This window comes from Cyanistes caeruleus, chromosome 12 (assembly GCF_971803275.1).
Source record: "Cyanistes caeruleus chromosome 12, bCyaCae1.hap1.1, whole genome shotgun sequence".
NCBI lineage: Eukaryota > Metazoa > Chordata > Aves > Passeriformes > Paridae > Cyanistes > Cyanistes caeruleus.
The window spans coordinates 18,843,150-18,870,391 of NC_141712.1; the positions used below are offsets into that span (position 1 = coordinate 18,843,150).

A 27,242-nucleotide genomic window follows, 5' to 3' on the forward strand; every position below is an offset into this window, starting at 1 on the left:
CCCACGGTGACTCCCAGAACAGCAGCAGCAAAAATATTCAGCTTATTTTATCTGTGCCAGATCCCAGACTGATCCATCATCCTCCAGAGAGCAGTGAGACCACCCCAAGAGCTGAGGGACAGTGTCCACCCTCTTCCTGCAGCACATCTGAGGGGGCTGGTGACATCCTGCCTGCTGCAGAGCTGCTTCTGTCAGGATAACCAGGTAGGGAGCAAAATATGTCTGTTTTTAAAGGCCTGGAGAGGCCAGAATAATCCAAACTCAGGCTTGGCAAGGCACAGCATTGCAGCACATTCCTCCACTACTCTAACTCCAGGCTGGGGCTGTACAGACAGACGATACTGGCAAGGCAGCAGGAGTTGAGTTTGTGTTTTTTTTTTTTGGGGGGGGGGAATAAAGATTAATGCAGCAACTGTTAATTTAAGGTGGGGGAATTCCAGGAGAGAAAAAAAATGAGTTGTGCCAGGAATTAATATCCCAATTCTTGTAAAAAATACAGTATTGTCTTTCCAGTACAGCCAGGGCTGAATAGTTCCTTCTGATCTGAAAAGAATAATCCCTCTCAGGCAGCGTATCCGACCAGACTTGGATGGCTTTGCTTTTAGGTACAGGTGTCCTGACTCTGCTCCTGAATCCACAGGGTGGAAGCAGTCCAGGGCTGAATGGAGCATCATTCCCCAGCAACTCAGAGCAGCTGTTGGAGAAGGGATCAGAAGCAAGAGGCATCGAGGTATTTCCTAGGATTTCGTTTCATTTCTGGAAAGCTTCGGTGTGTCCTGTGCTTTGGTTTTTAATGGATTTTCACTTCAGTCTGAGGGGAACAGGTGGACACCTGCCTGGCTCTGATTAATTAAAATGAACTTAAATGGGGACTTTAAAACCAAAAAGTGTGAGTGCAAGGGAAGGAAAAGAGGGGTGGTTAAAGCTGAATTCTCTGTTTCCTGCACATCAGGTCTGTCGATCCCAGCTGTGTCTGTGCAGGCTTGGACAGTGATTGCAGGGGGACAGTGCAGCAGCTCTCCCTCACAGCTCCTCTTCACCACCACCATCATATCTTCATACAAATCATTAGTTTTGTAAAGCTTCTTGTTCTCCATGGTCCTTCTAAAATAATTTTTTTTCTGATCTCTATCTGGCTGTTGGAACTTTGAGGTGGCTTTTTGTGGGCTCAGAGTTGCAAGGTGCTCCTGGTCCCATCGTCCATTCAAACCAACCAAAAATGTTTGGGAGAACCTTGGGTAGAATTTGCTTAGGTCTGGACAAATGTGCCATGACTACCCTTAAACATAACTGGCTTAAGTGTCTCCAAACCAGAATAATCCTGGCTACAGCACCTCCCCAGGATATGGAGGAGGAATGTATTGACTGTGAGTTAAGAACCCAAAAATGTCCTATTGAATTCTCTATTGCGATTCAGTTACCATAAACAGTAATTAAAATAGTTACTGGGCTCTCCACTGGCACGAGGAATGTTACATACTGTTATGTTTTCCACAGGCAAACAGCCAAGCTCGGGCCAGAGTCTGTCTTGGCGTTTTTTATTTTGTGCAAACCTGAGGCTTTCCCTCAAAGCCCTGCAGTGAGCTCTCCCGAGGAATTCCTCACCCCAAACTGGGATGTCTCCAGCTCTGGAGCACTCAGGAGGATCCATGTGTGGACAAGTGACAGCCCACCCAGGCCTTGGGACACGTCTCTGCAGCCTCAGGCCCAGCAAAGCCTACTTACATGTTTACTTAAATATTTCTTATTTTAAAAGTTTTCTGAAATTTTTCTTACTTTCATAATTTACTTAATTTTTTCTCTTCTCTTACCTGCACAGGGAGGGCTCTTCCCATGCAAGTGTCCTTCTCCACAACCCAGCTCAGACCTGCAGAAGTGACCTCAGGATCTCTGGGTTGAGAAAGAAGAAGGAAAAATGTGACAAGCTCTGCAATGCCCCTTTGGGAGAAGGGAGCTGAGGTTATTAATCCTCTAATCTGAATTTTCTCAGCCTCATGTTTCCAACTTTAAGGGTACCAAGAGCATCACCAGCCCCCAAAAGTAATGCATTTTTGAGATCTAACAGCTTTCATGTTCTAACTAGATAGTGGTTTTTCCCTGGGGTTCTGTTATCTTCCCTTCTTCCATGCTTTTATTTTAAAGTCAAGAAAGAACCTTTGCAAAGGAGTAAAGCCCCAAAATGAAAACAGAAAATGATAACTGATTTGTTCCCAGAACCTGGGGCTGCACCCTTGTGGGAGAGGTCCCTCATGGGAAGTGGTGCCAGGGGGAGCTTCTTGCTCCTCCTTTTCTCCAGAGGATTTTCGTCCTTGCTGCAGATTAAGGGCTCTGGGATGCTCCCTGTGGCACAGCCATTGGATTTATAAGAATGTGAAGGGTGAGAAAAGGCTGGACTGAAAAGATTTTGCTCTCATGGGGGCACCTGAAAATTATTTTGGGTCTCAACCTTTCCAAAATCTGGTGTAAAGTGCTGAGATACCTCCCACCTCTTAGCCTCCTGCAGAGCAGATCCAGCATTTGCAGAAGCAGCAGGCAGTCCTGAATCCACAAAATCCAGCCTTGAGAGTATTCAGGGACCTTGTAGGGAAACTGAGGCACTGGGTTTGGCCAGTGGTGGCAAAGGCCCAAATGTCCTGTAGCTGCTGCATCTCCTGGTGCTGCATCTGTTGGTGAGCACATCTGCAAGGTTTGCATGCCAAGGTTCCTAGAGATTAGATAGAGAGCCTCGTGTAAAATCACCCACCAGGCTCTGCTGGGTAAGAGTTTCCAGCCTGAACAACTGTCTGAGCATTCAGCTCACATAAATCTCAGCTCCATGTTCAGCTCCACCCCAGCTGACACAGGCTGGTTCCTCATTCCAGCAGATTGCTAGAGAAAAGCTTGCTGAAAATTAAAAAAAAAAAAAAAAAAAAAAAGAAATAGGCAAAAGGACAAAAAGAAAAAAAAAAAAAGGAAAAAAAGCAGAAGATGCAGCCAAGACTTCAGTGATAAAATAGAGCAGAGGAGACTTGGAATGTGCTGCAGGACATGGCGTGCTGGAATCAGGAGCTGCTCCTCAGAGATGAGCATTTGTTGCCCTGATGGTCCAAATGTCAAAGCACTGTGTCACCGAGGGGCAGAAATGCATCCTGGAGAGGGAGTGATGGGATGTGACATGCAGGCAGCAGGGGACAGTGCAATGAGCCTGGGAAAGGAGATCCACACACCTTGTACTCCGATATTTGGTGGCTGTTTTTCTGCCTTTGCCTCTGCCTTCTGTCTTTGTTCCTGCCCTTTTCTTCCATGTCTCACCCTCACTTCACCCTCGGATTTCCTGGGCCTTGCAAGCAGAATTGTTGTCACTCTGGGTGATCATGCCAGCCACTTTCTAGGGCCTGCTGAGAGTCACCTTTTGTACCAAGCAAGGGACCACAGACCCATTTGTCTCCTCTCTACCCAGGTTTTTCAGTGGGAAGCAGAGACTGGGAAGCTCCTTTGCTTTCTCCTGTGTGTGGGCAGAGGTGGATGAAGGCTGGGAAGGTCTCCAATTCCAGACTGAGAAGCTGAGCAGGGGATGAAGGTAACATCTGCTCCTCCTCCCCTTGTCCAGGAGAGACCTTGGGCACCAGCCTGTGAGTTTTAGGGTCACACAACTATCCCTGCTCACTCAGGGGTTACAAAGGCCTTACTGCCCACCTGAATTCCAGAGTTCTGCTCCGCTTCTTGTACCTCTCATAACTCCAAATATCATCTGGGCTGCCCAGCAGCAGCAGCAGTGGCTGGCTCAGTCTGGAGATACTCAGCAAAATTTATTTCATGTGTCACATGTTGATAACAGCTCAGGCTTTAGCAGCTTTGGGTTGCCTGAACACAAACATGGGTGTTTGTTTTTGGCCCCGGGATGAGCTCAGTCACAGTTTTTGTGTTGTCTGGTGAAGGTTTCTGTACTGCTCTCTGGCCTGTGAGCCTGGCTTTGGCAGGGATGATGAGGTGACAGCAGAGGTTTCTGTTTGCTGGGGAGATGATGGCAGTGGGAACACAAACTCATGGCTGGGAAAGCAGCAGGCTGCAAGCTACAAATCAGAGTTAAACCCAGCCCAGCCCTCACTCACAATCTGCTGGGAGCAAACACAGGGTTCCCTGCAAAGCAGAGTCCCTGCAGGGCTGTGGGTGAAGGTGGCAGCAGCCTGCTGCAAATCTAGGCCACATCAGCTCTTGCTAGCCATGAAAGCTGAGCCTCAGCAAAGCCCTGACGTTAATGTTGAGAGTGTGTTTGGTGCCCAGCCAAGGAGATTTTTTTCTTGCTCAAACTTTTCCACTACAACTGGCAGAGCTGCAGCAATGGGGGATTGCACAATGCTGGGTCCCAGGGCTCCAAAACACAGGGAAGAGGCACAGAGCATCCCAGAGTGCAATAAGAATTAAGATGAAACAGTTCAATAATGTAAATATATGGCATGAGTTACTCCAGGTGTAAGGAGTGTGGTTCATTGCTTCCTCTTCAAGAATTATCAGAAACATCAAGAAGCTGCTGGAGATATCAGGGAAAAGATGAGCCTTGATTTGTTTTAGAAACTGCTCTTATTTTGTGTTTCTTCAGTGGGCAGGAGAATCTTCTCCCCTTTTCTCTCTGAAGCCTTTTCTTGATGAATGATTAGGGATTAAGAGAGCTCCTGTAGATTTGTGCAGGGCAATTTGTTGGCTGATTTGTAGTGCAGAGAAATTTAGGTGAGATAAACCTCTGGCCCCATGTAATTTGGAAGGATCATGACCCCCACCCCCTTGGCACAGCAGTAAAAACAAAAGAACAGTTTTCATTAGGCTTTAGAGAGTTATTCAATGATTTAATTTTGGTCAGGCTTACCCATACTCACCAGGCACAGCAAAAATTCAGGTAGACACCCAAAATCTTCATCTCTCCCCTTTATCCTCCCCATCTGGTTTTCATCTGGTCACAGAAAGACAATAATAGTCTTTGGGGAGATGAAGAAAGAGAAACTAACACCAAGGAGATGATTACAGAGGGGTTATGGGGGTCAGAAGAACATCTTAAAGTAATAAGGAGAATGGGGAGCTGCATTAGTCGAGTCAACAAAACCTTTGCAGGAGGGGACAAATTCTCTGTTTCATTATTGAGCTTTATTTTCCCCCAAAGTTTAAACCAGGGATGCTTCTGCTGTAGCTCCCTTGCTGTGTCAGGTTTTGTATCGACTTTCAGATTACAGAGTTTTCATTGCTGAATTTACAGAGAGTAGTGTGGGGATTTTACTGCTGAGAGCTGGTGCAAGGAGAGGGAAATAAGAGAAAGGAGTTCTGTGCTTGCAGGAATATACAGCTGAAGAGCATTTGATTTAAAGTTCAGACATGTGATGCTCTCCCCGAGTTACCTACCATAAATTTTAAGCTGATCTTATAGTTTCAGTGGTATACTTTTTATGATGCATTTCATGCCTCATTTCCAGGCAGATTTACAGTCCTTACACAATGCTGGATGAGTGACTCCACATGCTTCATGTCAACAAGTTCTTTTTCTTTTTTTTCAATCCCCCTGAAACTCCTGCTGGTTAAAATTAAGCCATATTGCAGTCAGAGTGAATTTGCTCTTGTCATTTTTGAACTTCTTTTGGTCATTATTTGGTGGAAATATCCCCAAGAGCTTTGACTTTACAGACTGGTGGCAATAAACAAGGGCTGGCATCCCTAGAAATTCCAAAACTGAAACTGTGTCTTTCTCATATATATGTATATATATATAATTTAATTTTTGTTTTGACCACCTGAGTTTTGACACGATTAAAGGGAGAGGTGAACCCTATCCTACACCTACAAGGTGCCTTTTCCAAAACAATCTCACCCACAGAAACAGACAGAGATCAATGTCACCTTTTACAGGCTTACAGATGTCAAAATATCTGCAAATGCAGAGTGGCCAACAATAACTTAGCACAAATCATGAGCTGTTGGAAAGAAAAATACCCTTACACTGGGCTTGGAATAAATGCCATGGCTTGGAGATGAGCATGGATTTTGCCCAAATGTCCTGGCTGATGCTTTGCCTCTCATGGTCCCATCACCAACCTTGTACCACCCCAAAGCCTTACACCTGTCAAAGCCAGCAACAATAACCAAAACACCGTGTTTATTTCTATTTATTCCTGAAAACACACAAGTTTATTTATATTTATTTCCAAATATATATATATATATATATATATATATATATATATATATATATATATATATATAATATATATATTATTTCCAAATAAATATAATATATTTCTTTATTTATTTCCAAAACCCTCAAGAGCTTAAAGGTTTGCCTGAGGCTGCTAGGACAGGGTTGCCTTGGCACGTTGACAGACGTGGGCAGCAGGAATCTGCAGAAGCAGGGGGAATGTGCCCAGGATGTCACATCACAGCATGATGGAACCACAAGGACATTGTACCTGACTCACTCAGGATGTGGCTTTTTTTGCCAAATTGCCCTGAAATATGGAAATTAAGGCCATTAATCCCCAAAGAGGAATGAGCATCTGTGCGGGGTGTTGCAAGGCTGAGAGCTGTGCCCACAGCACCAGGAGAGGAGAGGCTGAATCAGAGGAGGAAGGGATGATGCTGGGATCATCCAGGCAGGTTATCCCACAGGGGTTTTACAGCCTGGTGGCACGGTGACCCATCTCCTCTCCCTCACACGAGGACAGACACAGGGACACTGCTGAGATAATTAATCCCTGCTGCGTCCTGCAGCCCTGCAGAAGATGCTGGTTGCAGGGACACTGCCTGGATTCCATCCAAATTTTGCCTCATCAGCGAGGCAGGAAGCATTCCAGGCATGGGAAAACACCTGGTTCATCCTGGGAGCTGTCCTTGTGTCCCAAACCCAGAGGCAGCAGCAGTGGAGGGACACAGTGCCCGGGCTGGCAGACGCACCCGATGCCCAAAATTCCTGGAGCCAACATCCCTGGCCCACGGTGGGGATGCTCCCTGCTCCCACCTAGGAGCAGCTGCTTTCCAGGGAGCTGCTTCAGGAGCAGAGATTTTCCTGTTTGACAGGAGCAAAGCCTGTTCCAGCAGCTCCTGCTGGCACTGGGGGTGTGCAGGGAGGTGGCCACCCTTCCTCGGCTGCTTTTCCAGCCCCACACGTTTGGCTCTGGGGATCAAGAGCTCCAAGGCACAGGGAACAGCCTCTGCTCCAGGACAGAACATCTTGTTAAAATATTTTCTCTCTATAAAAATGACAGTGACTTCCTTCAAGCCTCTGCCTGAAGAGGCATGAAGGAAAGCTAAGAACAAATTCCTCATGTGCAGCATATTTCTCTTTACGACCTGAAAAGCAGTTTATGGCTCCTCTTTAGGCAGAACTGATTTATCTCACACCTCCTTCCACTCCCAGAAGAGGTCTGTCTTCTCTTTTTTATTTCTTTAAGCCTGGCCTTTCCACATTGCTCCTTTTAGCAGCCCAAACACTGCCTGGGCATCCTCTCACTGCTTTGTACCCAATCACTGCAATTAGGAGCAGTTTTATTTTCTCCTCATGTTGCTTTGATGATGGGGTTTTAAGCAGCAAAGAAAAACCCAGCCAGATACCCCCAAAACTGGATTTTAGGCCTTTTTTTTCTCCGTGTCACAAAAAACCAAGTGCTTGATCAGTTCCTTTCTGCCTTTTCCTGTGGGATGTTTCCATGTGTGAGTTTATCCTGTTGTGGAGTGGCTGGAAAAGTTGCTGTGGAGACAACTCACGCATTAAAATTTAAAAAAAAGAGGAATTAAGACAATTTCTGTACTCCAAAGATAAAAAAACTGGGAAAAGAAACCTAGACTGTGGATGACAAATGTCACTGGCCTCACTCCTGGTGTCACCTGCAGTTCCTCACTGCTGTCCCCAGCAATGGCTTTGGACCCCAGCACCTCTGCTCTCCTTCATCCTCTCACCTCTCTTCAAATGGGATTTGCCAAAACCTTTTCCATAAAAGATTGTTGAAACCTGGGAAAGTTCTTTTGACACAGCTTGAAAACAAAAGTTTCTTTGTTTAAATTTCTATTTTCCAGCAGAGGTCCAACATCCTTTTCCACAGCAGGAAGAAATGTTTTCAGTTCATTTCTCTGACAGCTGCTATGCCTTGTATCTTCTCCTTTCCTTTAAATCCTCTCTTAACACCACTAACAAATCTTCCCAGTTGTGTTCTCCCCAGAAACTGTTTGTATTTGTACATTGTTAATTTTCTTATTTTTTGTTTTTTTCCTAATCTAGTTAAAAAAGAAAAAAGCTATAAACTCTTCAGGGTGAAGAAAAGAGCTACATTTTGAGTTTCTCTTTGAAATAATTGACTTTATCTGGGTTAGATCACCAAGAAAAAGGGCAGCAGAAGCCTTGTCTGCTCCATGCAAGTCCACATTTAGAGAAATTTTGAGTTTCAATATTTTGCATTTTAAAGCAGAGGATGGTTTAAGGACAGGATTATCTGGAGTTGCTCAGCCCTCTGCCACTCAGCTGTCCATCACCTCCAGATGTTTTCTTGGCATTATTCCTTTGCAGCAAACAGCCAGCTGCCCAGAACCAGCCAAATGCCCGAATGTGCTGAGACTCCTGTGGTTTGTCCCTCATCCAGGAAGCCTTTCTGGGGCACCTGAGTGAGCTGAAAGTGCAAATTCAAGGTTGAGTTGGCAGCAGCCTGTGCAGGACAGGGATGAGATCTCCAGAACAGACTCACCTCTTTTCCTGCTGATCTCGCTGAGTCTGTCACGGTTTGTTATCCAGAAGTGATGCTCCAGAGAGCTGCTGTGGCTGCAGCCTCTGAGATGTGCAGAGAAAACAGTCAAATTTGTCTGCAAAGTGTGTGTGAGTGCAAGCAAGCCAAGAGTTATGGGAACAGGCAGGTATTTGTAGAATATTGGTCTTTGCAGTGTCTCCTTCCCTGCAGAGAGGGGGGTTTGGCCCTTTGGCCCTCTGTGCTCATTTATCAGGGTCCAAGAGCTAAAATGATCCTAAACTTTAGAGTTTGTGGAAATTTTTACATTTTCACTGTTGTCTGTTAGCTACACTGACAGAAAAACTGATAGAGAACTCCAGCAGTAATGAAAGCAAAGGTTGTGTTGGTATCTAGTTCAGCTAAGATAAATTTATTTCCTTGCAGTGGGTGTTCCAGGAAAAGCAGCAACAATGGCAGATATAAAGATAATTTTGCTGATTATTATGTGATGACGATCCTATTCCTAACATATCACTAATATTTCAAGCCTGCTTTTCCACACAGCTCAAGCAGGGTTTGATTATTTCCAACTGGAGGAATACATAAAATAACAGAGAGCTGCTACACTCGATAGTGCCTCATGGCTGGTGGTCTGGCAGATGATCCATAGGAATACTTAGAGGAAAAGCATCTTGGAGAGCTTTAAAAGCCTTTCTTAGAAATGGATATATGTGTGATTCCATCCACTCCTCTGCCCCAGCCATGACAAATAAACGCTACCAGTGTCAGGAAGAGCAGTCCTGGTGAAGGGCAGCAGCAGCTCGTTCAAAACAGGGATTACAGCTAAAATCTGGATGCAAAACTCTGCCTGCCCTGCCCAGGGAAGCGGGAAAATGTTCTCAGGGAGAGGGATGTCACAGAAAAAGAAAACCCAAAGTGTTTCCTACCCTCATGCCAAGTTTTTCTTTCTCTCCTGGGGAAAGATTGACCCCTTTTCCTTAGGAGATGATGTAAAACCCTATAAAGAAGCAATAGATCCCTCATCCCTCAGCCACGTCAGACCAGAGCCCTTGCTTTGTCTATGCAGGTTTTGTCCAGGAGCAGAGGAATTAATGAGCAGTATAATTAATTTCATGTTTGCATTTTTCGAATCGGCCAAGGAAGACTGTAAGTAATAATTGCATGAGTAACTGCAGAAGAAAAGAGATACATTGTGGTGTCTGCTGCAAGCTGTATTTTTCTGGAAACAATGACTAATCCCGCTTTTCCAGCCGAGGATTTGATGTACATCCAGGCTGTGTGCATGAATCAGTGCTGACAACCAACAAACTGCAACTCTTCCTGCTCCTGGAACCCTCTGACTTTGCTTCTGCGCTGGGAGGATGTGACCTGCTTCCTCTTGTATCCATCCAATTCCTGCTACTGCTGGGCAAGGTGACACCAGAGGGCTTGTCAGGGCTCTGCCACGGTGTCACCCCCCTGAGGGGTGGCAGATGTCACCTGAGCTCCACCTGCAGTCTGGGGCAGCGCTGGCTCACCTGCTGAGGTGGGACCGTGACACATCCCAGACACCGAGCCCAGGGTGAGCACCACCCTGTGATGTGCTGCTAATGCTGATCACAGCCCAAAACTGCACACAGAACTGCACATCCAGGTGCAATTCCAGGGAAATCATCCCCCTTTATGCCTGTAACCCTGGATTTAATAGGAAAGTTAAGGCTGTAGTCACAGGCGTGAAGGGTTGCTCATGCAACAGCAATCCCATCTTCTAAACAGCTCCAGGAGCAGCTGTGTTTAATAGAATTAACCTTGCTTCAACAGCCTCCCCAGCTGGAGAGTCTGAGATTACCCAGAAAAATAAAGATGACCAGGGAATAGCTGGGTTATAGCCAATATCTGCCCTTTCAGCACCACATTTCCACAGGGAGTAAATGGGGGAGGCTGGAGCTGCAGGAGGGTGGACACAACTGGGAGCTGCTTTAATGATTTTCACCATTATTAATGTCAATTCACGTGCCTTTATATTTTCTTAAATTCTATTTTTCAGTGTGGTGCACAGATCTGTCAAGGACTTCATTTTCCAGTGGTTTTTCAGTATAAAAAGTGCCATTTCCACCCAGCCTGTTGTTCCCAGTGTAAATATGTTTTTAGGCACAGAGCAGTATAATCCTACAGATTCTCAGAGAAGCTGCAAACCCTCCTGGCAGTGCCTGAGGCAACATAAAGGCTCTGTCTCCATCGTTTATTTATGGAAAACCAAAGGCCATTTATCTCCTCAATTCCCCTGAGATTTTCTATAGCTTAGTCAATAACCATGAATTACTGCTTGGTCGAGTTATTTTAGGGAAAATAGGATAGGATGGGAAGAGGATGTGCCTCAGCAAACAACCAGTGTCTCTAGCCTGGCTTCCAAATGGGGCCATAGTGAGGCCCTTATCCCCTTCCCTAAGAACTAATATTTCACTGCAAAAATTAGACTTTCATTTAAAACTTCTTTGATTAGAAGTGAGTTTAGAGCTTACACTGCTGATCTCTGGCTCCTGGAATGATCCCATCCTCACCCCCCTAAACCTGCTGGTCCTGGGTTGTTGCCACAGGGAATTTCAGCCAGAGGTGAAGGAATTACCTGGGTCCCCTCTGTGGCAGGAGGGGACCCAAATGGGGACACAGGACAGGGAGAAGATGCTGGAACCTCCCAACCATGGTTCCTGCTCAGTGTCCCTTAGTCCTGCCAGGGACAGGCACAGTTTTTTTTTTCCCCATAGACATTCCATCATTGCAGAGCTTTTATGGAGCAATTCCAGCCATAGAGGGGGAAAAAACCTCACCAAAAAAAAACCAAAAACAAAAAGAAGGAAATATTTAAATCTTCTTGATCAGACCAAGAAAAATTCCTTGTGGTTTAACTGGTTAGACTTCAGCTATGTGCTGGCAGAGGGCCCAGCTGGAGGAGTGCTGGGGGATGCACCCATGGCACTGAGACCTTCTAGAGTGTCCTGGGTGTCCCTCAAAGTGCTCCAGGATCCTCCAGGGAACACCTCACGGTGTTAAACCTCAGCTGATGGTTGCTGCTGCAGTCGTCACCAGATTTGCCCATCACCAGTGACACTTTGGCAACCCCAGAGCTGGCATTTGATTGATGTTTACACTGCAATAAACACCCTCCTGTTTATTTCTGCCCTCAGCACCTCACCTGGGTTTGTAGGGAGCTTCATGTTCCTGAAGTGCTTTGGCAAAAGTGGAGGGAGAAGTGGAGATAGTTCTGGTTTTGTTTTAAAAAGAAACACCCTGAAAGGCGCATTATTTATATATTTTATTTTATTTCTAGGAGAAGATGATGAGGGATGTGTAAACTACTCTGGAAGATCATCCCAGGAAAGGAACTAAAGGAGCCAGAAATTAGGTACAGTTCTTCCCTTATTAATTTTGGTAATAATTATTTGTAGAAAATCAAGCTTCTAGATAAAATACTCAAGCTTTTGAGATGATAGAATATTTTAAAATTAAGAAAAAGAAGAAATTCCCTTCTCTGGGAAGTTCTAAGAAACAGAGAACAAAAGGAAGTTCCTGATCTATTTCTTATGGAAGATTTTGCCCTACTCCATATCTGAATGGATGTTTTAAATTACATGATGACTCTGAAAGTGCAGGAATTTCTGCTGGGGTTTAATAGTTCCTGGGTTTGCTGACAAGAGGATAAAATTTTCCCATTTTATCAGGGAAATCATTTTATCATTTTAGTGGGGGCTGCACTGTGGAGCTCTTGGGGAGTTTTTTCCTGTTTTTGCTGTCCTCACTGCAAGTTTAGCTGGCATCCTAATAAAATCATACTGCCAGACTCATCTTTTCTTTCATTTGCTCTTTTCTCATCCCAGTAGCTCAGTGAGTTGTTTCAGCTTTAGGATATCAGAAATCTTTATGACAACTGTTTTGTTAAAAATGGCCTGGGTTAAGAAAGAGGGACATGATTTGGGACAATTCTTTGTTTCCATAGCACCAAATCAGGTTTGTAGGGGATTCACCATGAGGAAAGGTGTGCTGGTCAGAGGTGAGATGATATTTGGTTGGACAGATACTCTTTAATTGCTTTTTCAAAAGTACAAATGTGGATCATTCTCTTGGGAAATTATCTGTAAATAGGATATCTATTGTGCCTTGAAGGTTTTGTCATTTTAAAGATGTTTGCAATTGAGAGCGGATAAACTGAAGTCTACCTTTTGTACCTAACTCAAAAGAAGTAGAAATCATTTGTACATGAGTAGAAATACTGATGTAACTAAAATAATTATGAATGTCATTAAAATGCCCCCTTGCTCAAGTTCTTACACTGGCTCAGAGCCTTTACCCTCCAGCTCTCGCTTACACAGAATTTCTCAGATTCATTCAACTATTCCCATGTGTTCCAGGGGAATAACTGAGGTTTTGGAACTTATTTTGGGCAGCTGTTTTCTGCATGGATCTTCCTTGGTGCCTCTTGTTGCTGCTGGGTGTCAGCGCTGTCCTCGTGCCCTGCTGAAGGGTGGAGAGCCAGGTTAACCAGCCCTTACTCCAGTGGAAAATAAAGCCAGTTTGTTTCTTTTAAAAAGGGGGTTAAATGATAAGGAGGGAACTGGAAGAGAGTCATTTGTGCCAATGTTGGCTCCTGAAAGATGCAGCAGACAGAGAGATTCATGTTTGGGTTTTGATCCTCTGCACCAAGACAGAAACGCAGGACTCGTGTGCTGTGATAAAATCCCACACAGGTCATAATTGTGCACCAACCCATTTTAACAGAGCCTAAGGAGCTCAGAGAGGGTTTTTTCTACTGCTCTGAGCAGTGTTAACAATCTGCTGTGGTGCCTCAGCCCCAGAGACAGAAGAAATCCTGGCAATAAAAACGCTTCCTCCAGTAACACCTTCACTCCTGGCACGGCTTGAGGGGCTGTGAGCTCACATGAAAGCAGCTGCCTCTCACCATTACAGAAGACACATCTCCCAGGCAGTTCTAGCACATGGAAACCACAAAGTAAGAAAAAAAAAAAGCAAATCAGGGCTGAAGCATGACATTTCCACCTCCACATACAGGAAATAAGAATGGTTCAGTAGTGCTGGCATGAAAGGGACTGAGCTCAGCTTTATCGTCTTGGGAAAGCAATAAACACCCATCTCTGAGCAGAGCTGGAGGTCACCTCGTTCTTCCTGCACACCCACTGTGGTTCTCCTGATCCTGTCTCCTGCCATCCCACAGGAGAGGATGGAATAACAAGGATGTCCTGCAGTAGATGGGAGATTGCTGAGGCATGGGACTCGTTTTGTCCCTAGCACAGCAAAAAGAGCCACTCCCTATTCCAAAAAGCTCCTTAAACTTCCAAAGGAAATTCCAGGATAAAGGAATAGAGGTGGTCTGCTAGATGGGCAGTCAGGGCAATGGAAGGGGAAGGTTTTCATGGAGACTTTTGTTTTTCTGCACCTGGAAGTGGGAAGGTTTCCTGCAGAGCACAGGCAGAATTTTGCTTGCAACTTGAAACTTTCATATTTCATAGAATCATAGAATTATTTGGGTTGTAAGGGATCTTAAGGATCATCTAGCTTCAACCTTCATATTGCCCAGATTTTTCATATTTATTTCATATTTCATATATGAACAAATGAAGAGCAGGTGTAGAGCTGAGTTTCTGTTGTGACATTCAAGTTACCAGGGTCCCAAGAGCTCAGATTTCAGCCTTAAATTTCATTGCTAAAAGGAAATACTCAGTGCAAGCTATGGTAATACTGGCATGGGTTATGTGGCCCTTTCAGAAGGGACCTCACCTACTGGGAATGCTCCTGCCTTTCCAAATCTCCTTCTCTTTGCCATCCCTGGAAGAAACTTGTGAGTAAATCTGGTTTTATATTTCTTTCTTTCATTTCTGGAAGACAGGAGTCTTGGAGAAATGTCTTCCTTTGCTCCTTGAAGGGCTGTGGTAGAGAGCATGAATTGTGGTGTGTCCTGAGGCTGAGAGTGCCAGAAGGGGGCACCTTCAGGAGAGAGAAATAACAAAATCCCAGGTTCCCTCCTGCTGAATCCAGAGATGCTGTGTGGGATGGGATTGTGGGTTTGTTGTCCAACAGGGCTGGTTAACAGCAGTTCAGATTTCAGGAGAGGCAAGGCAAGAAATTCCTTGTCCTCATTGTTTGTCCTCCAGGATGGAATTCTGCGAGTGTCCTGCCTAACTTCACGGGTACCTTGTTTCCTGGATGTCTTGAAACAGATGACCTGGAACAGACAGAACTTGGCTTTTTCCTCTTGCAGCTGTGTGGGACAGGAATATTCCATTGTTATTTGCTGGAATTCACACCCTTTCTGAAACAGCTCCTTCAGGTCGATTCTCAGTTTTGAACAGGTTTAGCTTGATGCTGCCATTTCCAAGTGCTGGTCAAAACACTCCCTTCCAGAGAGGGAATAACTTCAGAAGTGGCATTCCATGAGCTATCAAAACCTCTCCACACACTGTGGCCAAAGACCTGGCGGGATCTGTGGGAACTCTCTGGCCTGATGCTCCTTCTGCAGGAGGAGCCACGGCAGTGTCAGTCTGTGTTGGTGTCACCTGAGTGTAGTTTCATTCCCTGAGCTTCTGAGGAACACAAATTCCTGATTCAGGTCTCACCCTCAGCACAGCAGGTCCCACGTGCAGCATCTTCCTGCCCAGCCCAGCTTCTGATCTTTCTGGAAAAGCAGTTTGTTCCACAGGTGTTTGAGGACAGGTTTTACAGCAGGATGCTTCTGTCAGGAGTGACCTTTCAGGAATGCTGCTTGAAGAAAATCCTGACAAACACCACTGAGTGGAGAGGTGTGGGTGGTAACAACCCTCACTGGAATGGACTGGAGGAACTGGGAGTGGGTTTTGCTAAATGATTTATCCTCTCTTTCACCACTTCCTCCATATCTGCCTCTCTTGGACCATACCTGGTGGCAGGCATGTCGGACACAGTTAGTTTGATGTGGGATTATTTTATGTCTATCCATCTGAAAACAATTGTCATGAAACACCAAAACCTTAGTATTTCCTAGTGTTTATTTAATATTTTCCTCTTGGCTTCTTGTCCTTAATGCAGCAACTGAAATATCTTAATGCAGCAAAAGAAATATCTTGCACTTAGCTTGTACTTTCTCCTGCTGCTGACTCCTCTGTTTTAATTCAAATCTGGGGGCTTTCTCTAGAAAACAAGTATGAATAAAGTACTTAATGAAAGCCCACATGGTAGTTTAACTTTTCAGGGTCCAGCACTACTGTAGTTTATTTACTTGCCAAGTAATTGCCAGTTTGAAATTGCAGCTCTACTCCCAAGTCTTAGGGCAGTCAAATTAAACAGGAAAGATCATCCTCAAGGTCAGACAGGTCTGAGAGACTTTAATGTCCTTGTTCCTGATGTGGAGAGGGCACAGACTCATCCAGGTCAGTGGAGAGTTTGTCTTTCCTTGCTCCAAAGTCTCCAGCCAAGTGTGGGAGATGTGTGGAGCTCCCTGGTTTTCTGTTTGCTGCCCAGGTGATGTCAGCCAAGTTACTTTTAGCTGGAGCACAACAATTAGTCCTATTTTATCCCTCCCTAAGTGGTTTAATTAAATTTTACAGCTTCAAAACCCATACTCAACTGCCAGGAAAATCTAAATTTCCATCAGTAAATGCTCTTAAACAGCTAAAAAATACCTGTGCCCTTAAATTTACTTAGAATGTGGCAGTGATGAGGAGATGGAAGTTTTAAATGTAGTAATAGGATAATAAGAGAAGACTGTATCACCTATAAATCATCTTGGAGCAGGCCTGAAGAGTGACCTAGAGGAGGTGGGAATTCAGAGGTGAGGGAATTTGGGAGAAGGTCCTATCTGAGTCTTTACTCAGGTATGAAGCCTTTGCTTTGTATGAAGCATTTATTGAAACAGACACCATTTCCACACCTCTGCCTTTTGTCACGATGCTCTGAAACCTGGCTGGTGGGAGATACAGGTTTATTCAGGCAGCTTTAATTTCCTGTGGTTATAGAGAAATACCCTCAGTGTTCAGAAGCTGGGAATATAATGGAATCAAAGAATGGTTTGGGTTGGAAAGGGACCTTAAATCTCACCTTGTTCTACCCTCTGCCATGGTCAGGGGCACCTTCCTCTACCCCAGGTTCCTCCAAACCCCATCCAAGCTGGCCTTGAACACTTCCAGGTCTGAGGAAATCTGCAGATAAAGTCATAAAAGATGTCACAGATCAGGCACGTGAGAGTATCACAAATTGCTTAATGCTACTGGTGTGACCAGATATGAAATATTGATTTTCAGCTCTTTTATGGCTGGATGATATCTCTTAGCATTGCAAATGTACACTCTTTAATCAGTGGATTTCCATTCAGCTTTCCTGTCTGATGTCTTTCATCTGCCCAAAAAGGTCCAGACTAAGTGGTGCTTTTTGAACCAAAAATGTTAAGGAGCTACCAAACTTTCACAATAACCTGGATGTGCTCCCTGTTTTAACCAATCCAGCAAAATCATAACCTGTTACCTGGTAGATGTGGTGTTTTCTTTCCTGTTCTCTTCTCTTTTTAGGAGCTCCATGCTGTGTTTCCACAGCCTCAGAAGGGGGGAATGGTGATGGGGAGAGGACCCTGCTTTCCAGGCTAAATCCTCCCTCACATTAATCTCTTCCATTGGCACTGCATTTTATCAGGTCAGTGCAGCAGGCAAAGCACAAGCAGTGACAGCAAAGCAGGTAAGAGATCCCCACTGGTTGTGTGCCCAAATATTACAACCAAACGTTTACGTCAGCCGTGTGCTCTTTTTCAGGGAGGAGGAGGACATCAGGAAGTCTCCTAATCCTTGCTGCCTTGCCAAATGATGGAAATGTGAAAGCTGCCAGAAAGAACAGGGATGAAAAGTGTAAGTATTCAGTTTTTTCGGGGGGAATAAAACTAACTATCCCATGGGGTGGAAAAAAGCCCCCAAAGCCCTTCAGTTCAGTGTGGTATCTGTCTCTGGAAGGTGTTTGAGTTGATTTGTTAAAATACTTCTTAAAATACTCTCTCAGTCAGTTTATGGTGGTGGTTCCTGAGTTCTTCCAAGTGTCTCCTTTGAAGTTGTGTTAGGATGTCTGGCACATTTCACACCAAAGGAGCCCAGGCTGAGAAGCCAGAGAACATAACTCAGGTGGGGTTTTCTGATCACTGAAGATCGCTTTATTTTTTTTTTTAATAGGTACATTTCTAATCAATCTGGGAAATTTTACAAAGATATCACCACAACACATACTTACAAGTATGCACTTCGAAGTTCTTGTGTGCATTACAGTACCTTGTGCTGAAATGTTTTATTTTCACTGCAAACTACTTTGAAACAGAGCTTTCCTGCAGGGTTATTTGTGGTTCAGGAGTTCTGCAGAGGGTCTCAGGTGGGATCTTCTGCCTCACAGAGGCTTGGGGTGAGCAGATGCACCTCCCAAGCAGACAGTTGAAGTGCTTAGGGCTGAAATCACAACTGGAAAATGTTGCTTGATCGTGGTTTAGCTCAGTGTGTCTCAGTCCAAAGCACAGATCCTTAATCCTCCCCCTTTGGCTTGCTGCCCAGTTAGGAAGCCCCTGAAAATCCACCTCCATTTCCACCAGGAGGTTCCTGAGGTATCAGAATGTCCCTTCTGCTGATGTTTCTGGGCAAACTGATGTCATTGCCCTCAGGGAAGGCAGGGGCAGAGACACAAATATCCATTTCTTCATTCCCATCCTGGGACCATGAGCTTTCCTGTGTTTGTCCTGTCTTCTCCAGAGGCCTCTGGCTACAAGGGGAGGGTGTTCCCAAAGCGTTTTTAGCCATGGAGCTCAGTCTGGAGAGGTGATTGAAAGCTGAGCCACAGTGTGGCCATCAACAGAGACATGGGGTACAGGCGGAATTCTTGGCCCAGGGATGAGGGAGACGTCCCACACCTCAAAGGTGACTCCTCCAGCACTGAATGAGTAGGTGAGGGCTGTGATTCTCCTCAGGACTCTTCCTCAGGGCATTTTATCCAGGGGGTGGATAACACTGAAACTGGGAGCCAGCACCCAATTCCCTGCAAGGCTGTGGCTGCAGGAATGCTTCTTCCCTTGGCATTTTCTCTTGGCCAGCAGCTCCCTGATTCCCATGCCAGCTATTCTGGAGCCCGGGCCAAGGTGTCTTGCTGTCTCCACAGGCTGGAAAAGGCAACACTGCTTTGTACTTAGGATGTCCTGGCTGCCTGGGCTCCTCAGGGATTGAACCCTGCCTGATTTGCCTCAAGCTACAGTCCAGCTCTTGTTCTCAGCTGACCACAGCAGCTCAGATCGCTATTAATTCATGAGTAAATCATCCATGCCAGCCTTTTCATCATCACAGAAATCCATGAAGGCAAGTCTTGCTATTTCTCTCCCCACTCCTTTATCCTACTAGTATTAAAGTGTGGTAGAAAAGGCTGGTTTAATTACCTCCCTCTTGCTGATCAACTCCATAAAGCACAATAAGCTTAATAAGAAAAAAATCCACCCTGGGTCTGAGTGATGTGTTCACAGAATCTAAGAGACCTACAAACCCAATCAGCTTCTGTGACTAATTTGCCTCGTGCCATTAATTGTGCCTTATCTCAGTGGCGAGAACGGGATTGACATTACGGCAGCGAGCTTTCCTAAGGGCTCGTGTTAACCAAGGAGCCATTCTGGAATAAGGAAGTCAAGCAAAGAGCAAGGCCAGCAGCAGAGGAGGCAGAGGGCGTGCCCTGGGATCACACTCAGGGGAGGCAGTAAATCCCTGTGGGTTGTGCAAGGGCGCTGGGGAACGCGGCGATTTCCCAGGGCTCTCCGCACATCACGCGCCCGGAGCCTGGCGTGCTGCGTGCGTGATGAGAAGGAAAAGCACGGCCTAAACCAGCAGGCAGGTGGATGCCACTTCTCCAGAAGCTTTGCCAGGCTGGTTGCCCATGACCTGGTTTCTCTTGGAGCTCTGCATTTGTTCCCAAACTCTTTTTGACCCACTTCTATTGGTTGTGTTGAGTAATTTGCCATCCTGGGGCCAAAGTAGGAGAGGAGGAAACAAGGTGAGATTTAGCCTTCCCACCTTTCTCACCAGGGAGAGGGTCAGTGCAGAGGGAGTGGATCTTGTCCTCTGAGCCATGGGAAGGTTATTCTTGGGTTTGTTGGTACTGCTGAAAGCTCTAAAGTCTGTGAGGACCCTTGCAGTGTAAGTGACCTGAGTGTTGCTGTGATTTATTGAATTCACTGCTCACAGGACAGCTGGGGGAAGTCCCTAAACCACTGGCCAGTGGCCTCTGGGATGGTCAGAGGAAAGAGCTTGGCCAGCCCACCCCTTCCCTTCCCTACCAGGAGCAGGAGCCTGGGCAGTGGGCAGGGTGAACCCTCTGCTCTGGAGATGGAAGGCAGTTCCCACAAGCAACAACCCAACATCTGTCAGGCACTTCAGCTGCAGCTCATAATACTTTTATTTTCCCCTTTGTTCTCTGCCTTTTATCCTTTGATGACTTACCAGGCCACCCAAACCAGATGAAATCCCTGGGACAGCGTCTCACACAGCGGAACAATATCAGGGCAAAAAAATGCTCCCCCAATTTCTAGGGAAAAGAAGTGCAGTAGCACTTCTCAGAAGGTTTATTTAAACATGGCAGTTTATTTTTGCTGGAGATTGAGTTACCTTCCCTTATAGGAGTAATGATTTTGGAATCCTCCTTGTTTCGCCTGTAATAAATCACTGTTGTCTGAAGGAAACGAGCGGGGCTCTTTGTCATTTTTCTTTGCTTTTCCTCCATTGGCAAGTGAAGGAAGTGCCCCAAAAAGAATAATTTATTATGAACTTGCTTTTGACATTGTTGGCAAATCCTTGGCATGCTGGCTACATAAATTTCTGCCCTATCTCTGGGCAGACAGAGCACAAAGGCACAGCTCTTGTTTCTAATTGTAGGTTGGCAGGACCTCCGCTATCAGACAGCACAGACAACAAAGAGAACAAGAAGAAAGGCTCCCAGCTGGCTCTCAGCGAGGGTGGCAGGGCTGCAGGGAGGGGACCCCAGGTCCTGTTATGACTCCAAGCCATGTTTTGTCCCTGCAGTTGCCAACAACCACACGGACAAAATGCGCTCGCTGGTTTTGTGGCTTCTCGCGGATCACGGGCTCCGTTCCCCCGTGCGGACAGGCAACAATGCAAAGTTGCACCCAGGGCTTTTTAATTCTCTGTGAGGGGATGGCATTTGGGCTGAGGCACAGCACAGTGACCTCGGGGAACAGCAGACTGATGGCAAAGACTCAGACTTCAAAGAAGTTCTGAAGTGGCTTTGACTCTTCTCATCCTCCTTTTTTTTTTTTTTTTTTTTTTAAATCAGCTTTTCATTGAGATTTGCTGCTCTGGGCTAAATTGTTTGGAAGTGTTTGGCTGATAGGACGGCTGGAACTGGTAATGTCCAGCATCTAACAGGCTGTGATGTTCTTGTTTTTCCCCACAAAGTTCTGAAGGGCTTTTACAAGGATTGTTATCCAAGGATAACAATTTTTTGGTGTAACCATGGATGTGTACGTCTAGAGAAACTGAGGTTGTACCAGCAGGACAGGAAGAGGTCATACATCAATGAGAGAGCAACGAGAAAAGGAAAAAATAAGGTGAAAATCACAGAACTTCTATAATTTTCAATGCCATTTTCCTAGGGAATTGCAGTCCTCCTCTCTCTGATCACTTCTTTATGGCTTGAGACAGAAGAGTTCTGGGCAATGAGACACAAATACCTGTGAGGTGGCAGAAGTGGAGGTGTTTTTTAGGAAGAGAAGGCACCTTCCCAGCACTGACCATCATTAATGTGGTAGAAATTCCTTTATTTGGGATCCTGGCAGAGTACTCTTTTATCCATTTGAGCTAAAAAATGGTGAGTGTTCAGCTCTTTCTGCTGGGTAGTTTTGTTTCAGTTGCCTCCTTTTGAAGCCTCAATATTATTGGATTTTTCTGAGTATCTTGGTGTAAAGGTGGTGTTCTTTGATTGACATTTATCTGTCATTTATGAGACTAATATACATTCTGCTTTATCTGCAGTAACCTTTGAATGCAGCCGTGCTGCAGAGATTAAATACAATATATACTCATGGAAATAAAAAAAGGGTGCAGTTATTTTAGGCTTTACAAGGCTGGAAAAAGGGAAAGTTGTTTTGATTTCCAGTCTCCATCTCTCTGTAGTGGCGTTTAGGATTTACAAGGACTTGGAGGGTGTATGGTTCAGCAAAAACATTTCCCCAGATTAGGTGATGCTCATTCCTTGGTCTTCTTTAAAAATATTAAAAGAAATTTCATCAGATCATAGAGGCTGGAACGTCAAATCAGAGTCTTACACAAATAATCCAGGTTTTGGGGAGCTTGTCATGCTAAGTGGGTTCTTTGGCACCGACTGGTTTTATTATGGATGGAGCCACAGCAGAACCACATTAGAAAAGGATATTGTTACAACACTTTCAGTATCAACAATGCTACTTGGAGAGGAATAATCTGTTCCAGATGACTGTTAAGAACGTCTGTCCTTTTTAGAAGGGATTTTTTTTTTTGTTTAGTTGATTTATTCTGATAAAATTTGGGATCATTTAGAGTCCTGTCAAAGAGTCAGTAAACATGAAGATAATGTGATTCACAGAAAGGGCAGTCTGAGAGGCTACTTTCATTTAATTCAATTAGATGGGCTTTTTTATTGGATTTATTTGTTTTATCTTGACTATTGTAGCAAATTTTTCTCTTCATGAAAGAGAAGGCAGAGTACAATTACTGCAGACATCAAAACTGCTGGGTTAATTCCAGGGCTTTTCCATGCCACTGGCAAACAATGCAGTTACCTGCATAAATAACTGGAGGTAACAGCAGCCACTGATAAAACAGATGAGATTCTGGGAGGTTTGAAGGAAAAACTCTGTTTGTGATATGTATCACACCAGCATTTCCCACCAGACCCATGTGCAAGGCAGGCATCAAACTGAACTGATTGAAATGAAAGCAAAAGGATATTTTAAATTTGGCTTTGGTGGGCCTGACTGAGGGGAGTCTGGTAAACTGGAGCTCCTGTAAACCTACAGGTTTCTTCAGTCTCTTTGTGCCCTTCCTTTGTCCTGCTCCTGGGATAACACCCATGGTTTTTATGGCATTGATGGGGACGCATTTGGGGTCTCCTTTCCATCACTGCTGTCCTTCTGTCCCAAATCATCCTGCAGAGACAAACAGCAGGCAAGACAAGGCTGGGAGCAGCCCTGGATAGAGCTCAGGAGCAACAGTGCAGGAAAGCATTCCATGGCCAGACTGGCAAGGGGCAATTTTTTAATCCCCCTCTGGATTTCTGCTTTGCCTGGGATTTCAGCTCATGGGTTTGTGCCTGTCTCCAGGCACAAGGGTGTGAGCAAACGTTGCTGTGGTGTGCCTCTGCTTTTTATAGTCTGTTCTCCTCAAAACTTGCTCTGTCTGGGCTCCCTCCCAGCTTCTCCCCAGGCCATTGCTCAGATCCTCTGGTGTTCCCAGAGCCACGGGGAGAGCAGAGGGGACTGACTGCCTGCACCTGGCTGCCTCTTCCACCAACCACCCTGACAAAGCTCCCCCTGCTCTGCCTTCCCAGCACATCCACCTCCATCCACATCCATCTCCCCAGCCACTGGATTTTCCCTCTGAGGACTTCATTTTGGTTTTGAGTGTTACTCCAGCAGGCATTAGTTAAGCCTGAAAGGCTTTTGATGATGTTCCCCAGAGCTGAGGGCTGCTGAGCATCCAGCAGGGGAAGAGTTTGGGAAGCTTTGTTAGTCCTGGATGAGAAGACTCCTGTTTTGTATTTGAAATAGATCTGCACCCGCTTGGTTAACAAAAATATTATGCTCAGGATAACTACCTGAGCCACCTGGCCAAGCCAAAGAGCCCTAGGAGGGTTCCAGAAAAGCCAATATTAAATCCAGAGACATCAACATTAGTGAAGTAGGACTAAATCATCTCCAGCTGGTGCTGGCTCTCGCCTGAGGCTCTGAAATAAGTAGCTCACTGGAAAAGAAGGAAAGATGAAGGCTGTGCTAACGAGGAGCAGAACCCAGCTTGGAGCTCAGGTCACGTTCTGTTTCCAGCCCTATTAACTCCAGTCAGTGACAATTTTTCACCTCCCACCCCTTGTGCACCAGCCACTCCATCAAAGACAGATTCCTCTGGCAGTGAGGAGGGATCCAGTCCCACTGCTGGAGCACTGGAGACATGAGCTGCCCCTGCTTCCAAAGTCTAGGTGAGAAGCAGAGATCCCTTGAAACCTCTGCTTCTCTCCATTCAATTAACTTTTTATAACTATTAATTGCATGTTAGCCATGATCAGAACCCACTGCCAAGGGCTTCTCTCCTCACTTTGAGTGCAAGTCTTGAAATATTTGGGGAAAACACCAACATCAACCATTGCTCTGTGCTGAATGTGGCTTAGAATAGCAATGTATGAGCAAATGAAAAATCAGCACCAATATATATTCCGGATAATAATATATTATCTATTATTATTGTTATTATATAACAATATAATATTCTGGATATTCAGAAGCCTTCACTGTGTGTTTCTGATCAGTTCCTATGACAAAAAGGGTCTTAGAAGAAGTAGGGATTTCATACATGCCTTATTTACTGCTGTGATTGGTGAGCTCTCCTCTCGCATGTACCATATTATTATTTTTAATTAATATCTCCAGATTCTCTGGAATAATTCTGGATAATTCTCTATATCTAAGCAACATTGAAAATACCTCTACTCCTAAGTTTACTTAGAGCTGCAGAATCATAGAATGGTTTGGGCTGGGAGGGACCTTAAAAATCCTCTTGCTCCCATCTACCTTCCACTATCCCAGGCTGCTCCAAGCCCCATCCAACCTGGCCTTGGACACTCCCAGGGATGGGGCATCCACTGCTGCTCTGAACAAGAAGGAGTTGGGTATTTGCATGAGTGTGGCACTTGTGCAGCACTCTGGGGCATGTTGTTGGGCAGAGATGGGTATAATGAGGCATGGAAAACATAAATTCAGCTGGCTGGGAGCACGGGGCGAGTAATTATCCCTGTGGGAACACAGCAGGTGGATTAGTTACTGGGCTGCCTCTGCAATAAGCAATTAAGGGAAAACATCTGTTTCACATCACCCATTTCTCCCTTTCCAGGATACTCCTCCGGTTTGTCTCTCTGATGCTGCAACCTGGAGACAAGTCATTTCTGCAGCGAGGCTGTGCAAACATCATGTGTTCCTGTGTGGAAAGCAGGGGAGACGGCCAGGAGCAACAGGACACGGTGAGGAACATCCGGGATCAGCTCCTGACTCCCTTGTTTTATTTTCTCTTGGGTTCTGCCTTGTTCCATTCCAGAAGCTGTTTCCAGGGACTGGGATCAGCCCGGTTGGAGGTGCAGAAAATGAACCCAGCAGCCAGCTCTGCTCAGTGACTCAGAATCTCTGCTGCCATCTTCAGTAAGAGGAAAGCCTGAGCCTCTGATAGACCCATCCCTGCTTGAGCAAGGTTTTTAAAGTGGATTCTGTTCATTTGGCCATGCCAAGCTGTGTTCAGAGTTTTGGAAAGGTTTCCATGCTCACCAGGGGTATCCATGGCTGATGCTGAGTGTCCTTGAGCTGCTGAAAGTTGAGAACAAATGAAGCAAAATGGTTTTTGTATTACCAGCAGGATTTTATGTATGCTGTGGGTGGATTTAATTGGGAGAGATTCTGTTCAGAATGATGGTAAATCCAGGATAACCCTGCTTTAGGTCAGCTGGTTTCAATGCTGCTGCTGTAGATCGACATGCATAGAAGAGAGGAGATTTCCACCCTAAATTGTGGGTATTTCTTACTGGGATAAATTATCCAGTTTATCTGATTGTCTGCAGATTATCACAATGTCTGTGGATCTGCCTGCTATGAGAACATGGATAAATCATTTTTGAAGGTGTGGACTTCATAATTTAATTTCTCTATCTTGCCTAAACAAGTACTGCATTCTCTGAAAGCCCCTTATCCCTATTGCTCTTATCTGGGATTTATTTTTCAAGGAAAGATTAGATTAAATTTCTGTAAAAATATTCAATACACTTGATCAGCAGCGTGGGATTTAGCAATGCATTGGTGTGTCACCTGCTGTGCACACAGAAAATGTTGGCTATTTTCTTACTGTCTTGATCTAAACTCATGAATATACAACTGGAACATACATTTGGGGAAGAAATGTATCCACCCTCCTTTAGAATGACATGAAAATCACAAGTTCAATTTAAGGTACGAATTGGAATTGTTTCTTGGCTTGAAGTGCTTAAGCAATATTAGGAACTTTTGCCTAATCTCTGTTTTACAGATTAAACCACAAATATTTCCAGTGCAACTAGAATTTATTAAAGCAGGCTATTGCCTAGGGAAATATGTCTTTGGATGTGTTTCTATCAGCTCTCCTGGAAAAAAAAAATGAATGCAATTAGCATTGCATAATCTTCTAGAGAGACTAATGGGCCAAAACCTAAGTGCATAAAGAGAATATTGCAACTGTGGAGTGTAAATTACTTGTGGCTGCCAGGCTGGTTGTTATTGCTGGGGGCCAAGGCCAGTTAGAAAGTCCTAACTGGAAGAAAGCAGCGAGGCTGGAGATGTCCAGGGAAAAGATGAAATGAGCTGTTGTATAAAATTGGGAAAACAGAATTCCAGAGTGACAGGTAATTTGTTTTATATATACCTTGTATACCCATCAGTGAAATTCAGGCCAAAAAGAAACTGTTCCAGTCCTTGGTGAAGGTGTTTCTGAGTTCATGGAGACTCCATTGGCCCATGAGATGCTGCTAAATAAGTTGCAGTAATTGTTCCATTCTTTCTCATTTTCATGGTGAAATCCCCAGGCCGGTGGATCGGCTCCTCTTTCAGTTAAAACAATTAATTAGCTGATTAAACTCTCTCCATGCAGTGAGATCAGATTTGGGTGATTCCCACACTGCAGTGGCTTTATTTGCTGGGGGAGATGTGGGACTGAGCTGGTCTGGTTTCCCTCTCCACTTCTCACCTCTTGTCTGCTGCAGTTATTATCAGCAGGGATGTTTCTTGCAGCACCTGGGCTGGGAGCTTCCATCCCCTCAGAGCTGCTGAGGTATAAATAAGTGCAATAAAGAGCTAATAATTCATTGGTGTTTTCATGCAGAATTCTTGCCTGGAGCAAGATATAATTGACAGGCAGCTTTGAACAGGGGAGGCCACAGTGACCTGCTTCAGCAAGGGACCACGGAATAACAACCCCATGGAATGCCCTAAACATCACTGAAATCAGAAATAAAGCTTGGCTTGGAGAGCTCCTCCAGGATTTAAGACTGTTCTCCCCATTCCTTCCCTGAAATACCTGGGGGAGAAAACCCCAAATGAACAGGAGGACAGAGATTAGGTTATGCCATGTGTCAGTGGAAAAATAGCTGTTGTGAATAGGTATATGGTGTAAAAATGCAGGTCTGATCTGTCCCTGAGCCTGTGACATTTACCAGACATTTGGGTTCACCAGATTTGCTAAAAACTCTGCTCTGAGGGAATTTTGACACTGGCAATTCATGAATGAAAAAAAAAAACAACTGAGGAGTGTA

At 45.0% G+C, this 27,242-nt stretch overlaps 1 protein-coding gene across 1 annotated transcript in view; it reads left to right on the forward strand.

Annotated features, from left to right (window-relative positions):
* Window positions 1-23,256: 23,256 nt before the first annotated feature.
* The window catches only part of LOC111934429 (hepatocyte nuclear factor 4-beta-like), a 38,191-nt gene continuing 34,205 nt past the window's right edge, over window positions 23,257-27,242 (forward strand). Inside the window, exons 1-2 of the mRNA XM_086847096.1 lie at window positions 23,257-23,900; window positions 24,809-24,935. The gene's annotated coding sequence lies outside the window, so the exon portion shown is untranslated. The remainder of the gene's footprint in view (window positions 23,901-24,808; window positions 24,936-27,242) is intronic.